The sequence below is a fragment of the Lepidothrix coronata genome, unplaced genomic scaffold, assembly GCF_001604755.1.
Source record: "Lepidothrix coronata isolate B3197 unplaced genomic scaffold, Lepidothrix_coronata-1.0 Scaffold55, whole genome shotgun sequence".
NCBI lineage: Eukaryota > Metazoa > Chordata > Aves > Passeriformes > Pipridae > Lepidothrix > Lepidothrix coronata.
The window spans coordinates 4,667,907-4,679,439 of record NW_016690235.1 but is presented as its reverse complement, the minus strand read 5'-3'; the positions used below and the strand labels follow the sequence as shown (position 1 = coordinate 4,679,439).

The following is an 11,533-nucleotide window of genomic DNA, read 5'->3' as shown; positions in this document are numbered from 1 at the left end:
TTCAGGATATATGCTCTTGTTATTTCCAATCAGTCTGTTTTACTGGCTTGCCAAGGTTAAAAAGAAGTAAGCATGTTTTTTGTCACCAATGATTGTATGTAAATTTGAGTGTTGGTGTCAGGCAGAGGCAAACAAAGAGTAAAAATATCCTACAGTGACAGATATGTAGAATTGCCCTTCCACTGTGACTTTTCCCTTACCCTTTTTCAAGGTCTTTAAATGAAACTTTAGTGGCTCTTGTATTCTGTGCAGTAATCTGACACTGAGCCCGATATGTTTGTCAGACAATAAGATTGTAAATTCCTTGCCTGTGTGTGTAATTCAGGAGCCTTTTATATTTGGGTAGATACAGACTGTCAAGACAGATGAAAATTTGAAGGGAATCATATCTGTGCTGGAAGGAACAGGAGTTTGACCTCTGTTCTGCCTCATGGAGCTTCTGTTTTGCACCCTAGTTTCCTTGTTTTAAATTCAGTTGAAACTACATTTAACCAGTATGGTCTAGTTTTAAACTAAATATTCTGTAGTTTGCATAGAAAAATGTGTCATGAACTAAGTTCAAAACTAGTGTATGGCTCTACAGGACTCAGTAGATATTTATCTTGACTATTACATCACTATTTTGCAAATATTCAATCTTGGTTTTGTGGAGAATGCCACCAATTTCTCCCACACTAGAAAGTACTCGGGATACATCACCCTCATGGAAGTGTAATCTGAGCTGAATTTAGCTTTTCAGCGAAAGCCCCACTACCTGTTGTTGGATTTGTAGACAGCAGATTTAACTGATCTTATCCGACTTAGTCTTGTATGTGATTCCACGTGTATACAACAATAACTAAACAGATCAAAACTCAGAAATACTCAGAATACATCTATTCACACATAAGCATCCCTGTGAGCTTTGATGTCAATGAAAGGGAGAATGAATACATTTGATGCAAGTGTTGCTTCACAGAAATGACCTGGGAAATTAAAAAATTTTAAAAAATCCACCAGAATCTAAATAATTTAATCATCTGCTTAATCATACAATAAGCTGAGTATGTGCGTTTTGATGGAATATGGCAAATTCCTGTACTACAATGAAGTATATGCAGGAAACATATGCAAATGTTTGACATATAGTCACAGAATGAAAATAGAAAACTAACATAAAAGCCATAGGTAAGCAGATTTGCAAAACCAAGTCTGTTTCTTTCCAAATGGTACTCTCTAAAAAAGTCGTGCACTGTGACAGGAGACTTTGTTAACTATGAAGAAGTGCATAGGTTCCTCCTGATGGGAATTATTGTGTACATATACTTTCAAGCGCGAAGAAACAAAACTGGGCTATTGCATGCTTCCCTTGCTATCTTCATATATAGAATAACAGCAGCTTTTATAACAGAATAGGTAAAATATCATATTCATTTGATGTAACCAAATGGATACTACAGATTATATAATCCCTGTGACAAAAAAATTTTACATGTGATAACTGGAAATCATTACCTCTTGTTAAGTAGCATCATAGAATATGCTGAGTTGGAAGACACCTATCAGGATTATTGAGTCCAACTCGTGGCCCTGCACAGGACACCCCAAAAGTCAGACCATGTGCCTGAGAGCGTTGTCTGAATGCTTCTTGAACTCTGCCAGGGTTGATGCTGTGACCACTTCCCTGAGGAGCCTGTTCCAGTGCCCAAACATCCTCTGGGTGAAAAACCTTTTTCTGACATCCAACCTAAACCTCTCCTGACTCAGCTTTGTGCTGACCCTTGGGTCCTGTCACTGGTCATGAGAATGAAGAGATTGGTGCCTGCCCCTTTGCTTCCCCTCGTGAAAGTGTTGTAGACGACAATGTAGTAAATAGAAATTGATATTGGCTACTTGTCTCCCCATCTGTTCTTTTTCACATTTGCCTTTGGGAGGTCCTGGATTATATCTAATTTTTTCATTATCACATAAAATCATAGCAGTTAGGTTCGAAAAGACCTTTAACATCATCAAATTCAACCATTAATATAGAACCATGTCCCCCACTGAAGCATATCCCTAAGCACCTTATCTACATATCTTTTAGATACTTCCAGGGCTTGTGACTCAACCAGTGTCCTGGGCAGTCCATTCCAGAACTTGACAACCCTTTTGAAGAAATTTTTCCTAATATTCAATTTAAACCCCCACCCACTTCCCCCTCAGTGCATCTGGAGGTAATTTCCTCTCTTCGGTGGTTGTGTCACAGGAAGAATGTGGAGGGGTATTCTGGGAGTTGTAGTTCCTGATATACCATTGCACGTGCTGTGTGGAGTACTTGGATGTGATTGGTTGAGGATCGTTTGTTACTGTTCAAACTACACATATAAGATGTCAATAAACTTGATTCAGTTGCCTGGAACCCCAAGCAACTGGGTCCATGCCCTCAGTGTTGTCACCTCTCCTACTACATGTAAAATGGAAGAAGAGACTGATCCCTCCCTTGCTGTAACCTCCTTTCAAGTAGTTTTACCGAGTGATAAGGCATCCCTTGACTCTCCTTTTCTCCATGCTAAACAATTCCAGCTCCCTCAACCTCTCCTCATTAGACTTGTGCTCCAGATTCTTCCCCACCTCCTTCTCTGGACTCGCTCAGCATCATAATGCCTTTCTTGTTGTGAGGGGTCCAAAACAGTATTTGAAGTGTGGCCTCACCATTGCTGAGTACAGAGTGATGATCCCTATCCTAGTCCTGCTGGCCACATTATTTCTGATACAAGCCAGGACGCCACTGGCCTTCTTGGCCACCTGGGCACACTGCTGGCTCACATTCAGATGGCTGCTAGCCAGCACCTCTATGTCATTTTCCTCTGGGCAGCTTTCCAGCCACTCTTCCCCAAGCCTGTAGCATCGTGTAGGGATGTTATGACCCAAGAGCAGGACTTGGAACTATGTTTGTTGAACTTAATACAGTTGACCCCAGAAGATAGATCCAGTTTGTCCAGATTCCTCTCCAGAGCCTCTAGCAGATTAACACTCCTACCCAACTGCAGATGGACTGAGGGTGCATTTGATTCCCATGCCCAGATCAATAATAAAGTTATTATGCAGGACTGATGACAGATATTCTAGAAAAAAATATGGATGGCCTCACTACCTTGCATGTCATGCTACTTATATTTATTATGGTAAATAGTACACTTAAGACTTCTAGAAGATTTGTGTTTAAATGTTTGATATACAAAAGGTTTATTTTAATGTTGTAGATGATCCCCTGGTGTATTATAGTAATTCATAATTGTTGGTGCACTTTTTTGTACACCCGGTTAAAGCAGAAATGAGAGATGTGTGATGAAAAAATCCAAGGCAGCATAACTCAAAAAAAGATCAATCCTTCTTCCTTCTTTCATCACTTCTTACTTTATTATAATGACATTTTTTTTGTTACTTGATTCTTTAAATTTAAAACCACTTTGTGTTTTTTTTATCACTAGTCACTGCATCTCTATCTTTAGTGCTGAATAGCTCAGAATAAGTTTAACAGTCAAGAGATGCTTTCTAGAAACCTTTCTGTCATTGTTCCGATGGTTTCAATGAGACTGAAAAAAAGGAGTGCGAGAAGAAAGCTCCCTTCTATGCTTCTCTATAAAGTCAGTGGAAACTCCTGTTGCTTCTGAGTGTTTCATAGATACAGAACAGCATGCGAAACATAGGGGTCCTCTCCTGAATCTCATTGCTCTTGACTTCAACATTGAGTCTTCTTTTGTGTGTGTGTATATATTAGAGCAATGAAAAGTAAAAGGTTGTGCAAGCATCTGCTGTGGCTGACTGTTTTTGTCAGAAATCTTCCCTGTAGTTGCTTACTGCCTTTTGCTATATTTCCATTACTTCTGACCTTTAAGGATCTTCTGAATGCAGTTAAATAATACTTCAGCTAGCTGATATGCAAATGGTAGAAAGATCAATCCTACCCTGCAGTGTGCAAGTCATCAGTCCTCTTTACCTGGACTAGTTTAACTATCTGTTTTTTTTTTGCTTAATATGTCATGAGAGATGGGAAACAAATCTGCTGGAAGAGCCTTACTGAAGCCCAAAACAAGCTGGAAAAATATTTTTCAATTTCTTCAGCAATCTGAAATGCTGTCTCCCCTTTGATTTAAGGGTCAACCTGCTGGTACAGTAGCTCTAAATCTGTTGAATATATGTGAATTAAAATATGTTAGTATAGAATATCCAATGTGCTAAATGTCATGTGAATCAGATGTAACATGGAACTTAATGTATCTCATTAAATACAAGAGACACTTAGACAGGTGCCAGTGTTAAGGAAACTTCCCAGTCTGACCATTCAGGACCAGTCTGGCAGTCACACTCCCACCACCAGAAACTGTCACTGCTGAGACTGAGTCCTTTCACAATGAGTGGTTCCAGTGAGCCCACAAGGGTCCCGCTCGACTCCCCACACATGCCACTCACACAGTCAGACCAGGTTTCCTTACCAGTTTGAGCCCAGGTTTCCCATAGCAGAGTCTCAGAGGTTTCATTCATAAAGGAATTTATTCATGGCTCAGTAACACTGAAACAGCCTGAGCTGGTGCCTCTGAGGAGAAACCCCCAGTAAAAGAACCCCTGGGCTTTTATACCCTCACAGTCCAAATGAGCTCAAGTCTTGCTCTTCCTCTGGATTCTTTGGCTCCTGCTATGTCTCTCAGTGTCCAATCCCTTGGCTTGGCACCCGGTCTTTTTGCCCTTTGTTATGCAAAGGGTCGGCAGTTCATGGCCTCTTGTCCTGGGCTCTTACCCAGAGCTTAACCTGAGGCTTGCAGTGCAGCTGCACACTGAGCTACCTGCACCAGAGGTATGCCTCAATGCTAGAGGAAAACTTAGTGAGTTGTACTGGTATTTTTGAGTTGAACCCAAGTGATATGGTTTGAAGCTGGCTCCCTGCCAAGTCTCCAAACTTACCACAGGAAGTTTCCCCCTCAAACCTCAGGGAGAAGAGGGAGAAAAACAACAAAGAAAACCGAAAATGAGAGAGAGAGCTAAAGCAATATACATATAAATATATTTACACTTATGTTACAGGTATATACAATTGAAATATATATACAATTTCACAAGGGAAAGGGAAGGGGGAAGGGAAAAGGAACAAAACTAAAATAAAATATATATATATCCAGATTAGCAAAATAAAATATATATATATATATCCGGATTTAGCAAAGAAATATCTCACTACTCTCCTTGGGACAACCGAGAGTCGCTCTGGAACGATCGCCGGCAACCTCTGTCTCCCAAGGTCGGCAAGGCCTAACCAGGCCTCGCTCCCCAACACGGCAGACTCAACAGCAGGGAACCTGCACCTCCAAGCCGCCGGAAGGAAAGAGAGCGAAGGCCTCTCCTCCTTTCTTCTTATAGCTTGGCTTACGTAAAAATCGTAGGGAATACTGGGTAAATCTGGACCCTTCCTTGGTTACAAACTGGTCACCAAGGAAGGCCTAGGCCAAACTGCCACACGAAGTTATGCAGTGTTTCCCCTTTTCTGTATATCTCCAAACTGATACACTCTGTTTAATATTTTGCATTTGTTAATAGATCTTTGCATTTTCTGTTATTAAGGGTGTGTCATACAGGTTTATATTAGGCTAGGGGCAGTCTGTTTGACCCGTCTTCCAGGTACTCTAGCCCCTTGCCTGTAAGGCAAGTGAGTATTTGGAGCTAGGTTTTGCCAGGATATGATCTTTTGCGACTCATTTTCAACATTATTATATAAAACTATGAAACAAATTCTTTGCCAAGCTGAGCTGCTTTTATCAAGCTGCTGGAAGTCAGAATAGGGTTGGCTGCAGGACTCCTCTTTTGTCTGCTTTTTGAGTACCAAGAATGAAGACAAGTTTGTGTTGTCCTCTGTATGCAGAGGATGGTACTCTGTCATCTACAGATTCTTCATTTTGCCATTCCCACCATTCTCCTCTCATCTCAAATGACTGAGCATAGCTGATATCTGGGGCATTGGTACAGTGATGTTCCAAGGTACTGCTGGTGAACGCAATTGTTTGAAGTATTGTATTCTCATAGGAAATCTATGCCAGTTTGGAGCAAGTTGCACGCAACCCTTAACAGGTGCACATCAGGTTTTGACATGCTTCTTCAGCACATGGTGAAGTTAGAATTACTAGAGGGGAAAACATATTCACCCTGCACCTACTAAGCTCTTAGCACTGCCTAAGTAATTGACAGATTGACTTTACTTTCATTCCTCCAATTGCCATATACCAAGAGACCCGGTATCACTTCCCTTCTGTTCAATAGAAGGACTTCTCTGAAATAATGAGTGCCTTAACCACACTTTTCCGCCTCTCTTTTTTCTCATTCTCATCCCTCAGGAGAGATAGAAACAAGTTAGTTTAAGCCAAGTGAAAAGCTGAGATGTTTAACTTATGCAAAAGAGTGCATTTCTCTTGAGTTTCTTGAACAGTTTTTAAACTTTCCATGGTTTCAGTGATAATAGGTAAGAGGAGAATGGGGAATAAGACAGTCTGTGTTTAAATTTTACATTTTTGAAATGATTATGTTAGTTCTTCTTTCACAAAGCATTGAGAAAAATTATTTTGAAATTTACAGCTTTTTTTATCTGTACCTAATTTTGGTTAGTATGTACTTCAAAATTAAAGAGAAAGGGGGGAAGAGACAGTGGAAGAAGAGGATTTTAGAGTCAACTCAAATTAACTTTTGCCCTTGGGAGAAGATTATGAGGGGACTTAGTAAATTTCGACATGAGTTTCTCTCACAGTCTGGTCTGCATAAGGAAGAGGGCATCCTGGGGACTGGTGACTTACTCAAAATCACAGCAGGCTCTTCAGATAGCTTATCCTGCTGTTCAGATCAGCAAAATCTCAGACAAATGCTACCATTGCAAGACCTTTCCTTCTCTTCCTTCTTGCTGCCCTGGCTTTGAACTTCCTCTCTTTTTTCCTGCTACAGCCCTGTTGTAGAAGCCTAAAGCAGTAACCCTCAGCAGCAGATTTGCAGAGGAGTGCTGCAGTGCTCTTGGAGGAGTGCCTGCTGAAGGCCAGGTGAGCAGAGAGGTGCATCCATCCAAAAATGTTTTGCTAATTTAGAGACGTGTCTGAATTTTCCAGGCTTTATCTCTCAACCTTTCCAGTCCCTAGAGGTCTGAAAGCAGTTCTGACCGGGCCCTCCTTCCTCTGTACTCAACGTACTCCCACTTTGAAAATCATGCTGAAAGAGAAAAACTTGATTGTAATAAAATGCTTGGGAAAATGATTGCTGTTAAACACCTTGGAGGGAGCAATTCATTCTGCCACCATACAGAATAATATCACCTGCTGTACTGCTCCTGAAATAATTGAGCTATTTTTGCTGCATGGTGGGAGAACTGGAAGGTAATATAAAGCATAGCAGACACTGATTAGTAAATTGATGTCTCAGCACCACTGAGCCTAGATCAATATATGAATCCATGGATAGGCTGGTTGCTTCATAAGGACATAAAAAATAGAAAATATAGTGCAAAATGTGTCAGAATTGGTGGGGTGAAAGATAGTCCTTCGGGTACTTTGTGCCAAACTCATATGAAATTAACTAGGGTAGTGCATGGTTTCCACAAGGGGCACTGAAGAATTACTGCTGATACTGAGTCTTTTATTTTTATTTTTTTTAACACTCTTCCCTGCTTTGCCGTTAGAATAGTTTAGTTGAGAAGAGGGATTTCATTTTACTAATAGACTGGAAGACTTAATGTTCACAACAGCCTCCAACCTGGCACAAAGTTGCTCTCAATTTAGCAGGTTATGATTTTGTGTTTACCCTTACTTCGGATAGTGTACTATCAGCATTTTTATCTGGGTTTCTTTGGTTGTTTTTTTACATAATACTTTTTAAGAGAGGAAGCAAAGGTTTAACGAGACACAAGACAGCACAACAAAATGGTTTGACACAGACTATATAAGTGTTTATTCACTTTCTAGTGACATTTTTGCCTAAAAAATAACAGAATGGATCACTTGAAGATTTCACAGATGAGGCGAGAAAAGATGCTGAAGAAGAGTAGTACCACTGCTCCTTGATGGATGCAATTTATAAGTGGGACTGCTGGCAGCAGGTTGATCAGTGTAGACTTACCTCTTTCTCTCAGAGCAGTCTTCTTACCCTTCCTTCTAGAAAGGCCAGCAGTTTCATTGTGGCCCAGTTAGAAATAATTCTCTTGACTGCAAACCTGATGTGCTTTTGAGTAATGCTATAACTTGTCTGCTGGAAGCCTGAAGTCTTGTGAAGAATGGGAAGGTCTGACTGCTGCAGTTGGTAGCCATGCCTGGGAAACTCTTTGCTAAGCTAAAATTGTGCTGTGCTGTGCTCTGGAAAATGAGAGCAAACAGATAACTGCTATCCTGTTTGGTGGCACAATCTTTTCGTGACATGAAAGAGGTAGAGTATATTGCACTACGTCTGTGAGCTGCAGAGAATGCAACCTGTGAGAAAATTTCAACCAGCTAAAGAAGCTGAATATTACCAACAATAAGCAGAAAACTCCAGAGGTTCAAATCAAACTTGAAAGCACAAGCTTTTGTATGAAAACAATTTCTGAGAGCCTCTTTAAAAGGATATTACCTCATATGTTAGGCTTACAAAGTTTTATTTTAGATCTTATCTGTAGCAGAATGACCATGCACCTCTTCTCCGACTACTACGTTTTCCACTTGGATACACATTAGAAAGGCAGTACCTTGTGCAAGGTAAAGTTGTATGAATTTGTTTAGCTCGTCAATTTGAAGTTCATAAGAAAAGAAGCGATTCTCAGTGTGAATAAACTATGAAACACAATTCAAAGAACCCAAAAATTACAATTGACCTTTTGAAGAATAATTGAGACTGAAGCCCTCGTGCTATAAAAAATGTGAAGACCAACAATGTAAGTTGAAAAGTGAAAATATTTGGTCTGTTAGAATTAGGAAAATGGGTTTTCCCTTCAAAGGCTATTTGACTCTACATGAAAGTGTTACATTGGAAGAAGCAGCTCTCTATTTAAAACAGCCAATGACATTGGCTGAAATTCTCAGCCCAGTAATCCAGCAGATCTCACTTGTACCAAGGAAACCTGGCAAAAGAGTAGCTATGGTTTTAATTATTGAAAGGTATAGCTGTGCTTTTTATATTGGTACCAGGGTAATTGAAGAGTTAAGTCCTGAGGCCTGAATTTGTCCTTCTACAGATCAGAAATTAGATCAGTCTGCTGTAATTAAAACAATCCCCCAAAGAATCCAAGTTTTACAAAAAGGAACAAGGATTTTTTTTCCACTATGTCTCTCTCAGAAGGCAAATCTTGCCATTTTTGGCTTCAGAGGATTGAATTTACCTTGCCAACTATGAGACAGCTGCACATAGTCCTCTACAGCAATGGCGGTAACTGTATTATGTGTCTTGCTGACAGGGAATGGCATATGCAGTGATAATTCACTACATGCTAAAAAAATACCTCAAATAGACAAGATGCATCATACCATAGAAGTGCCCAATTCTCTTAATTACATGTAAAGAAAGACAAATTGGACATATGTAGATGTCAGTATTGTAAATACCTAAAGTAAGGGGAGATGTATCACCTTTGGACTGTCTGTCACAGACTCAAATTGATTTTACAATTTCGTCCAGTATTTTAATCAGTCATTCAGCTGAATTATTCTCATTTTTACTTTCCAAGGATGCGGATCTATTTCCAAGGCTCACTGGTTGTTCTCCCATAACCCTTTCACTCTCCAGAAGTCTGGAGAAGTACTTTTTTGTCTTGTCCATTCCAGCAGTGATAGAGTAAACATTTGCTTTGCTCCTTGTTACTCAACTCCTTCTTTTCTTCCTATTGTTTATCATATCCCTTCAGAAGGTGATTCCCTTCTGAACTAAGGGCCCTGTATGCTGACCAGACTCATCCTACAGGGAAGTCTGCTGCCCTCCTGGGGCCAGGGTGAGGGATTTTAGCAGGAGACTCCCTGAGCTAATTAATCCCTCTGATTATTACCCACTGTTGGTAATACAGGTTGACAGTGATGAGATCGATAAAAGAGGTACCAGGGCAATTAAAAAGGATTTTAAGGCTTTGGGTTGATTAGTTAATACGACAGGAGCATAGGTGGTGTTAGCTTCAATTCCTGCAGTAGCAGGGAGGAACAAGGGGAGGAATAGGAAAACTCATTTTATCAATAAGTGGCTAAAGGATTGGTGCCACCAGTGGAATTTTTTTAATCATGGGGCAAAATTTATGGTACCAAGCCTACTGGAGTCAGAAGGGCTTCATCTATCAAGCAAGTGCAAAAGAACCCTAACATATAAGTTTGCAGGGCTGATCAAGAGGGCTTTAAACTAGTTTTGAAGGGGGAAGGGGTTGAAGCCAGGCTCTCCAGAGAAGAGCCTAAGGATGGAAAACCAGGGTTAGGAGTGATATGAGCAGCCCAGCTGAAGTACATGTACATTAATGCATGCAGTTTGGGAAACAAGAAAGAGGAGCTGGAAGCCATCGTGCAGCAGGAAAGCTGTGATGTGAGCACCATCATGAAAACATGGTGGGATGACTCACATGACTGGAATGCTGCAATGGGTGACTACATGCTCTTCAGAAGAGATAGGCGAGGTAGGAGAGGTGGAAAAGTGTCTCTATATGTTAGAGAGTCTCTTGACTCTGTAGAACTTGAGGTCAGAGACGATAAGGTTGAGTGCTTATGGGTCAGAATCAGGAGCGAGGCCAAAAAGGCCAACAGGGATGAAGGGGGTGACGAATTATTATGCAAGCAGCTGGCAGAGGTTTCAAAATCACCAACGCTTGTTCTTATGGGTGACTTTAACCTGCCGAATGTCTGCTGGGAACTCAACACAGCGGAGAAGAGACAATCTAGGAGATTTCTAGAGTGTATAGAGGATAATTTCCTGTTGCAGCTTGTAAATAAAACTGCCAGGGCTGGGGCCCCATTAGACCTGCTGCTTACAAACAGAAAGGGGCTGATGGGAGATGTGATAGTTGGAGACCATCTGGGGTACAGTGACCACAAAATGATAGAGTTTTCAATACTCTGTGAAGTTAAGGAACAAACAACAAAACCTCTACCCTGGAGTTCCAGAGGGCAGACTTTGGCATATTCAGGAAGCTGGTTTGGAGAGTGTCTTGGAAACAGCCCTTAAAAACAAAGGGGTCCAGGAAGGATGGGCATACTTCAAGAAAGGAATCTTGAAGGCGCAGGAGCAGACTGTCCCAGTGTGCCAAAAGGTGAGCTGGTGGGTGAGATGACCGGCCTGGCTGAACAGGGAGATTTTGCAGGAAATTAGGGCAAAAAAGAGAATCTATCGCCTTTGGAAAAAAGGGTGGACAACTCATGAAGTGTTTAGGAATGTAGTTAGGTCACGTAGAAAGAAAATTAGAGAGGCAGAAGCATAATCTGAACTTAGTCTGGCCAATTCTGTTAAGGACAACAAAAAGTGTTTTTATAAATACTTCAATAGCAAAAGGAGGGGCAAGGAAAACCTCCATTCTTTGTTGGACACAGAGAGTAACATAGTCACTAAAGAT

The 11,533-nt window shown here is 40.8% G+C and overlaps 1 long non-coding RNA gene across 1 annotated transcript in view; it reads left to right on the top strand.

Annotated features, from left to right (window-relative positions):
• Nucleotides 1-4,712: 4,712 nt before the first annotated feature.
• The window catches only part of LOC108498072, a 22,427-nt gene continuing 15,606 nt past the window's right edge, over nt 4,713-11,533 (top strand). Inside the window, exons 1-2 of the long non-coding RNA XR_001875057.1 lie at nt 4,713-4,816; nt 6,943-7,034. This is a non-coding gene — a long non-coding RNA (uncharacterized LOC108498072). The remainder of the gene's footprint in view (nt 4,817-6,942; nt 7,035-11,533) is intronic.